This window comes from Penaeus monodon, chromosome 12 (assembly GCF_015228065.2).
Source record: "Penaeus monodon isolate SGIC_2016 chromosome 12, NSTDA_Pmon_1, whole genome shotgun sequence".
Classification (NCBI taxonomy): Eukaryota; Metazoa; Arthropoda; class Malacostraca; order Decapoda; family Penaeidae; genus Penaeus; species Penaeus monodon.
In genome coordinates, this window is record NC_051397.1 from 22,087,623 (window position 1) to 22,097,622 (window position 10,000).

A 10,000-nucleotide genomic window follows, 5' to 3' on the forward strand; every position below is an offset into this window, starting at 1 on the left:
GAATTATTAACAGGCTATCGTCAAATAATGACAGTAACGCTAACTGCAGTATCCCACTAATGCACGTCCAAATCCACTATCTACAAACATGTCTACTATCCACTCAAATATACACAAACCGTTATCGGAATTAACATCCATATAAAGAGAGTCCAGTCATGCATAATGTATGACTATGCAGTATTCACAGATATGCATTCTAAAGACACATTGCGTGTCCGTTGCATGACCTGCACAGTGCATGATGGTAATTTTTTCTAGTTCTTGATATTACTTTCTCTAAATATATATATATATATATATATATATATATATATATATATATATATATATATACATATATATATATATATATATATATATATATATATATATATACACATATATATACACACATATACGTACACACACATACACACATACACACATACACACACACACACACATACCACCACAACATATATATTATATATATATATATATATATATATATATATATATATATATATATATATATATATATATATATATATATATATATATATATATATATATATATATACATACTTATATGTATATATTATTTGTATATATATATTGATATGTAAATATTTTTATATACACACACACACACACATACATATATATATATATATATATATATATATATATATATATATATATATATATATATATATATATTATATATATATATATATATATATATATATATATATATATATATTTATTTATATATAAATATATATAAATATATTTATAAATATATATAGAGATATATGTATATAGATGAATTTACACACACACACACACACACACACACACACACACACACACACAATATATATATATATATATAATATTTATATATATATAAATATATACATATATATACGTATATATTTATATTATATATATAAATATATACATATGATATACATACATACATACATACATATATATATATATATATATATATATATATATATATATATATATATATATATATATATATATATATATATATATATATATATATATATACATATATATATTCTGTATATGCATATATATGTATATACATATTCTGTATATATGTATGTATGTATATATAATATATATGTATTTATATTTACACACACACACACAACATATATATGTATATATGTTTACTTATCAGCCCAAGTCAGTGCCGGTCCCAGAACCGAGTAAATAGAGATGGTGACTCGATAAAAACACCGGGCGGAAGGCAACGGCAAACCACCGCTCTAAATTGCCAAGAAAATCATGGAAATCCATGATCGCCAACGTCCTTGTGGGTCAGGGCAGTTAATAAAAAAAATTGGCCGCGGTCGCCAAGTGGTTAGAGCATCGGACTCAACACTGGGACGACGGCAATCTGAGTTCGAGGCTTCGAGTCACCGGCCGGCGCGTTGTTCCCCTGGGCAAAAAACGTCACCTCGATTGCCTACTTAGCCACTGGATAGAATAGAGAGAATGATTACCTAAAAGGTAACACCGGCACTCTCCGTGGAAAGGAACTGGGGACCCTACCACGTACTCACTCCAAGAGCATCACAACATGAAAACTACAATTAAGTATCATGCTGTGACCACGGCGGCTCAAACATGAACTTACCGTTAAAAAAAAAAATACATATATGTGTATTTATATATATATATATATATATATATATATATATATATATATATATATATATATTTATAGATATAAATATATTTATGTATATATATGAGGCCTGTTGCGGCAGAAGGGCACTAAGCGCCACCGAAGGCAAAATGGTGTTTTCTTTCTCATCAGAGGTGTGTGTTTCAGATCTTTCATTTGGTGTATAATACTTCACTCTAGCTCTATTGTACAGCTGTAAACACTTTCTAAAAATTCCAAAACTTTAACCTTGTTTTCTCACAAATAATGATTTTGGCGCTTAGTACCCTTCTGCCGCGGCGAGCCTCATATACATATATATATATATATACACATTTATCTAATATATACACATATATACATAGGTATGTATATATGTGTATATTTGTACACACACACACACACACACACATACTTCTGTGTGTATATATATACATCATCATCATCAGCCTGAGTCAATCCACTGTAGGACATGGATCTCTCCCAATCTTTTCCAACTTTGTCTGTCTTGTGTTTTTTGTTTCGAGTCTTGGCCCCCAAATTTCGTTATTTCGTCACACCATCTTGTCACTGGTCTGGGCCTTGGCCTCTTTATATTATCTATAACCCAGTCTGTTACTTTCTTTGACCATCTGTTGTCCTGTCTTCGATGTATTTGACCTATCCATTGCCATTTTTTCCTTTTGATACTCTCAAGTATATCTTCTACTTTTGTCTGTTCCCTGATCCACGTCGGCCTCATCCGATCTCTTAGGCTAATTCCTTGCATCCTTCTCCATCCCTCTCTGGGCACTTATTAGTTTCCTCTCCAGTAACTTGGTTGTAGTCCATGTTTCTGATCCATAGGTCATAACTGGTAGGACACAATGGTTAAAGATTTTTCTTTTTAAACATAATGGCAAGGAGCCTCACTGAAAAGAACAATGTCATCTGCAATTCTTAAATTGTTTAGGTATTCGTCTCCTGTTTTGATACCTTTCCATTCCATTCTCGCTTTTTGAATATTTCCTCAAGACAAGCTGTAAACGGTTTTGGTGAGGTGCTATCGCCCTGTTTAATACATTTTTTAATTGGTATTTTATCGATTTCCGTGTGGAGCTTGATGGTTGATGTCCCATCTTTGTATATATCTTCCAGTATTTTACAATACATCCTCTACTCCCCGTCTTTGGATAGCTTCTGGTATTGCTGGTATTTATACAGAGTCAAATGCCTTTTCGTAATTGATGAATGCCATACACAGGGGTTTCCTACATTCATTTTTTTTTTTTTATTTGGGTGTGTGGATGTGGTCTGTTGTTGAGAATCCACTGCGCAAGCCTGCCTATTCTCTAGGCTGGTTAGAATCCAGACTGTCAGTGATGTGAGTTGTGACGACTTTTATGTATCAAAATAATTGTAGCATTTTTCCAGGCTTTCAGAGCTTTCCTGTTGATAAGGCATTTGTTAAAAAGATTGTCTACTTTCACTGTTGCAATTTCTTCTGCATCTATTATAAGGTCTATACTAATTTTATCTTCCCCTGGTGTTTTCCCTCTCTTCATGCCTTTAGGTGCTCTTTTTATTTCTTCTGTTGTGATGCTAGGTACGTCTCTAGTTACCGCGTATGCTTCTATTTATGGCTGTTCATTTGAGTTGTATAGATCCCTGTAAAAGTCTTCCACTACTCTTATGATTTAATTCTTATTATATGTCACTTCTCCACCTGGTTTCTTTATTGCATACAATTGATTTCTCCCTATTCCGAGTCTCCTTTTAGCTGTTTTCATGCTAGTCCCTTACTGTTTCATTTATTATTTGAGTATTGAATTTCCATACATCTTCCCTCTTCTTTTATTTATAGTCTTTGTTAGTTCGGCTAATTCTATTTTGTCCCCGTTTGACAATATTTTCATGACCCTACGTTTTTGCATTAGCTCTTTAGTTTCTAACGAGAACTTGCTGGAGCTTTGCTTGACGTTCTTTCCACCTACTTCTACAGCAGTTTCCTTTATTATGTCATTGAACTGTTTGTTGATTTAGTCAATGTTGAGATCTTTGTCTTTGAAAAGTGAATATCTGTTTTGTATGTTAAGGTTAAATTCTGTCACTCTGGTTTTCAAGTTACCTAAATTTGGCTGCGGTTGTCATATGAGTTTACTCCTTTCCCTTCTGAAGTGAAATTTAATTTGGCCTCTGACCATTTAATGGTCGCTGCCAACATTTACTTTATTAATACTTCCACATTTTTTACCATATCGCGCCTATTTGAAATTATGAAGTCAATTTCCTTTTTATGTCAAATTGGGACTTCCATGTCCATTTCCGCTCTAGTCTATTTTCAAAAAATGTATTCTTGATATTGAGTGATTGTGCCTCCGCAAAATTGATTAGCATTTGTTCCCTCTCATTCCTAGTACGTATACCGTGATTCCTTATTACGGTTTCTCCTAATGTCTTTACCTATTTTGGCATTAAAATGTCCGATAACTATTGTGAAATGGGTTTTTACTCTCTCGCTGACTAAATCTTCAGAGAAACTCTCTAATTCTTCATCCCTGTTTGGAGCATAGACTTGAACATTCGTTAAGTTGTACCTATTGTTTAGTTTTATAGTTACTGAAGCCACTCGTTCGCTTATAGCATAGAATTCCAAGATATTCTTTTCTAAACGTTTGTGAACTAAGAAGCCTATCCCTAATTCCTGCTTGCTACCCTGGGGTTTACCTCTCCAACAGAGTACGTGCCCATCATTTAATATCTGAGCAAGGGCTTGACTATCAGAAGTGAATATATGTGTGATTATATTTTATCCTCTGATTTTATTTATGCGTATGTACGCCCAGTGTAGACACAGTTGTTCACCTGCAAATGCCCCTAGTACCACGCATATGTTCATTTTCGTGCACATGCACACGCAAGCATAAACCTTTACATATGCTCCCATGCATATGATATGCATACACACTCCTACATTATACACAACTCACACATGCACATGCATACCCATGTATAGACGTATGCGCACATCACATGCGCATGTATATGTGAATACACACCCCCATGTATGTGAACACACACATACGCACACATCCTGTACACTTACTGATGATTATACATACACATGCAAATATAGTATGTATGCTGACGCACACGTGTATGCGCACATATGTTTTTGAGCACACATTAGTGCTCACCCACATATATATGTATATACCTGTACATGCACACATATATACACATATACATGTATATATACCCATACATGCACACACACACATATGCATGTATAAATACATATTTATATATATATATATATATATATATATATATATATATATATATATATATATATATATATATACATATATATACATACATTCTATACACATATATACATACGCACATACACATACACACATATACATATACACATATACATGTACATACGTACACACACATACACTTAAACACATATATACGCATATATGCACTCACATCTACTTATTTACATACATATACATACATACAAACTCACACACACATACATACATATACATATACACATATAAATGTATACACATATACGCACATATATACATATCTACATATGTATTGCTACTATTGCATGGACTCGTACACATACACACGCATACACCTGTGCATTTCCGTGCATACGCACTCACACTGTGTACGTACGTTTGAAGAGCATCTGCATGAGTGCACATACACACTCCCTTATAATGAGCCCATGCATTTTAATGTGTATAAATTGTAGGCTTGCAGTGGAGGGGTTGAGGGACGGAGGTGCGTGATGTGGGAAAGGAGGATTTAGGATGTTAGAATGGGTAGGGATGGGGTTTGGGGTTAGAGGGAGTTAGAAAGGTGATTTTGTATCTGGCAGTTTCTCGGAGAGGTGTCGCATTCCCTAGTGGTTGCTAAGCCTACCGGCCTGCGCCTACGGCCGGCCGCGGCCGCGGCCACGGGTCGCGGGTCAGCGTCTGGCACTTGCCTGAGGTCCCATCGCTTGAATTACGCTTTGTGAGTGCCTAGTTTATCTGGCGGATCTTCTCTCGAGTGGCTGATTATATTTGTCGCTTTATAGTAACATATTTAAACTCACTTTCTGGCATCCCTATTAGTTTAAAAGATCCACGTATGCATGGTCCAATGCTGAATTTCATATGCTTGTGAGATGTTTGGATGAATTATTATTTATATTTTGGTTGGAGTATAAGCTCTATATATTGACAAATCGTTTTCTCTTATGAAGCACTATCACAGATCACTTCCCACTCGTAATTTTTAGCACTTATTATCACTGACCTAACCACAACACCTCTTTTACTCATTGCCAGATACAGATCCCCATATATATATATATATATATATATATATATATATATATATATATATATATATATATATATACATATATATATATATATATATATATATATATATATATATATATATGTTGTGTGTGTGGTGTGTGTGTGTGTGTGTGTGTGTGTGTGTGTGTGTGTGTGTGTGTGTGTGTGTGTGTGTGTGTGTGTATTTGCACACACACACACAAGCACACACACACACACACACACAAACATACACACACACAAACACACACACACACACACTCAAGCACACGCACACACACACACACACACACACACACACACACACACACACACACACACACACACACACACACACACACACACCAAGAATATGTATGCAGGAAAGTTGTATGTGTTGTTTTTATTCGGCAACTGAACACACAATGATGAATTTGTTTAGATTTCCCCAGTAAATGCTAGAGCATGCGCACCTCTTAAATTCCCCCTCAGCAGCTCCAGGAAATCTCCAATAAAGTGTTGCTGATTCGAAAATAAAGAAGGATATAAAGCGTACTTAGGGATATAAATCATTGGTAAACTGAATGGTTTTGTTCTTTTATTTTCGTTTACGTTGCTTGTGGCGCATGTGACCCACAGAAGGCGTCACTCGCAAAACAGAACATTCAGAACCTCGCTAATATTTATGTCCCCTCCCACACACATACATACAGACCTTTTTTTGTAACATTCCCAAAACCCCTAACACTTGGATACACTCTGATACATGTTTACACTTCCCACGTACATTATTGGAACCTTTTGACACACCTTTCCCGTTAGTATGAAAGTGCATAAAATGTTTCTGTGCCTTTTTACACCAATTACATGTCCAGTCCATTAGATAAGATTTCAAATCAATCATGAAGCCCGCTGGAACGACATGGTAAAATTTCGTGTCCGAATCATATGATGTGGTATTGACTTTCGTGGGATGAATGTCTTCAAAATCATTCTATATGTCTATGATATAACCTTACAGGCTCCAAGATATAGAAGAAACAGTTTTTGTATCTTGATTTGTTGATACAATTCAGTCAGTAAATCAAGTAAATGTACGTGATCATAGGAATTATCCATTTGTCTGATTTGGACACAAAGCTCACTCATGGTGGATACGATAACCTAAAGAGACTTCCACTTTTCGAATGAAAAACAGTGTATGTAATAAGAATAAATATTTTGACAATCTGAGAAATATATTTAAACTTCACAGTCTTGCGAAGCGGAGAGTGTTATAAACAATACAATTGCAGAATAATCAGGTACTTTTCCCATTTGATCTGAAGCTTCCTCAATGTTTTACTTGCAACTAAAAATCACACCAGCTTATTAAGTACTTTTTATGTGACTTAAAAAATATCTTCTCCTTTTCTCAAAACGTTGTATGTCAGTACAAACTTCGATACCATCGTGTTTGTAGGGACCATGAGACAACTTGAAACAATGTGTCAAAGTGTAAGGGGTTTCGGAATGTTACAAGAAAGGTGTGTGTGTGTGTGTGTGTGTGTGTGTGTGTGTGTGTGTGTGTGTGTGTGTGTGTGTGTGTGTGTGTGTGTGTGTGTGTGTGTGTGTGTGTGTGTGACTGCCGCGATGGTCCAGTGGTTAGAGCACTAAATTCCGACCCTCGTGGTCCCGAGTTCAATTCTCTGCCGCGACAGTCGTAAAAAATGCTTGCGTTCTGAGCCGGTTCGACCCGAAAACGACAAAACGCTTTGAGAAGTCAAACGCAGGTATCGTAGGGGAAATCACCGCCGTGGCACAATCCGCGGTTGATTATGAAGGGCATCCAATCAGGCAAGGGTGGCACTGCCATAAAACCTCTCAGTAGTGAAATGAGAGAGGCCTATATACTGCAGTGGAATGAATGGCTGTTAATATATATATATATATATATATATATATATATATATATTATATATATATATATATATATATATTAATTATATATATATGTATATTAAATATATGTATATATATTAAATATATATATATATATATATATATATATATATATATATATATATATATATATATATATATGAGAACCAGTTTCAAGCCACTAACACACTCGCAAGGGCTAGGCTGGCCGAGACCCTTCCCCGGAGTGGATCCCTTTTAGTCTCGGACTCTCGGGGCAGGATCCGAACTAAGCCGTCTGCACTACGCTGCACCAAGACGGCAACCGCCACGCACACACACACACACACACACACACACACACACACACACACACACACACACACACACACACACTCACACACACACACACACACATATATGGACACACACACGCACACATATATGGACACACACACAGACACACATATACATATATATATGAATAAATAAATAAATAAATAAATAATTAAATATATATATATATATATATATATATATATATATATATATATATATATATATATATATATATATATATATATATATATATATAACCGAAAAAGCATGCTTTTATGTTTGCAGTATATATCTAAACAGTGACAAGAAAAAAATATCAGTCGCATATATGTAGTTCTATTGAAAGTTATGGTTATTATAAAAACAAATCTTTAACTGGGCACGGTGGGATGTGTACTTATCCTTTAAGAAAAGATAATAAGGAATGCATCGACAAAAGCAGAGCTTGTCAGAGCTAATATCTGCATACTTTTCTTTTAACGGTAGGTTCATGTCTGAGCCGCCGTGGTCACAGCATGATACTTAATTGTAGTTTTCATGTCGTGATGCTCTTGGAGTGAGTACGTGGTAGGGTCCTCAGTTCCTTTCCACGGAGAGTGCCGGTGGTACCTTTTAGGTAATCATTCTCTCTATTTATCCGGGCTTGGGACCAGCACTGACTTGGGCTGGCTTGGCCACCCAGTGGCTAGGTAGGCAATCAAGGTGAAGTTCCTTGCCCAAGGGAACAACGCGGAGGTCGGCGACTCGAACCCTCGAATTCAGATTGCCGTCGTGACAGTCTTGAGTCCGATACTCTAACCATTCGGGCACCGCGGCCTTGACGATCATGGGCTTTCCATGATTTTTCTTGGCAATTTAGAGCGGTGGTTTGCCATTGCCTTCCGCCCGGTGTTTTTATCGAGTCACCATCTCTATTTACCCGGCATTGACTTGAGCTGGCTTGGCCACCCAGTGGCTAGGTAGGCAATCGAGGTGAAGTTCCTTGCCCAAGGGAAACAACGCGCCGGCCGGTGACTCGAACCCTCGAACTCAGATTGCCGTCGTGACAGTCTTGAGTCCGACGCTCTAACCATTCGGCCACCGCGGCCCCATCTGCATACTACTTGGCCATTAATCATGAGTCAGCAGTATAATGTTGCCAAATGACGGAACTGGTTTAAAATGCCCAAGCTCCCGTGGCCGCAGATTTGGCCTCAGCCGAAAGGAATTTCTGAACATGTCAATCGATGTTACCAAGAAACAAATCGCTCCAGCAAAGCATATCAATTGCCAATAGCATTAGCGTTAAAGTCCTCTGCTGAATCGCACGCGCGTACATACACATAAACGAACACACGCGCACTCTGCTTACATTTTTCACGACAGTAAAAGCGTCTGTGCAGTTTTACCTGAATGACGTAAGAGTGTTAGGGGCGAATCCAGCGGACGGCGATTGGGCAGCGGAGGCGAGGCTCCACCGGAATCATCTTCGACAGAAATATCGGAAAGTCTCTGAACCTCACCTCTGAGCAACTTATTTTCTAGTTTAAGTCGCATGGAAAGCATATTTTAGGTAAAAATTAATTATGCATTTATATATATATATATCTGTTTATCTATATGCATATACATATTAATATATATATATATATATATATATATATATATACATATATATATATATATATATAAAATCTTTTGTTACCATTCATCTATCCATCCATTTACACACACACACACACACATGCACACACAAACACACACC

General features: G+C 36.1%; 1 protein-coding gene across 2 annotated transcripts in view; it reads right to left on the reverse strand.

The window, feature by feature from the left end:
• LOC119579371 overlaps nt 1–10,000 on the reverse strand; it is a 61,569-nt gene that overhangs the window by 41,800 nt on the left and 9,769 nt on the right. The window lies entirely within an intron of this gene.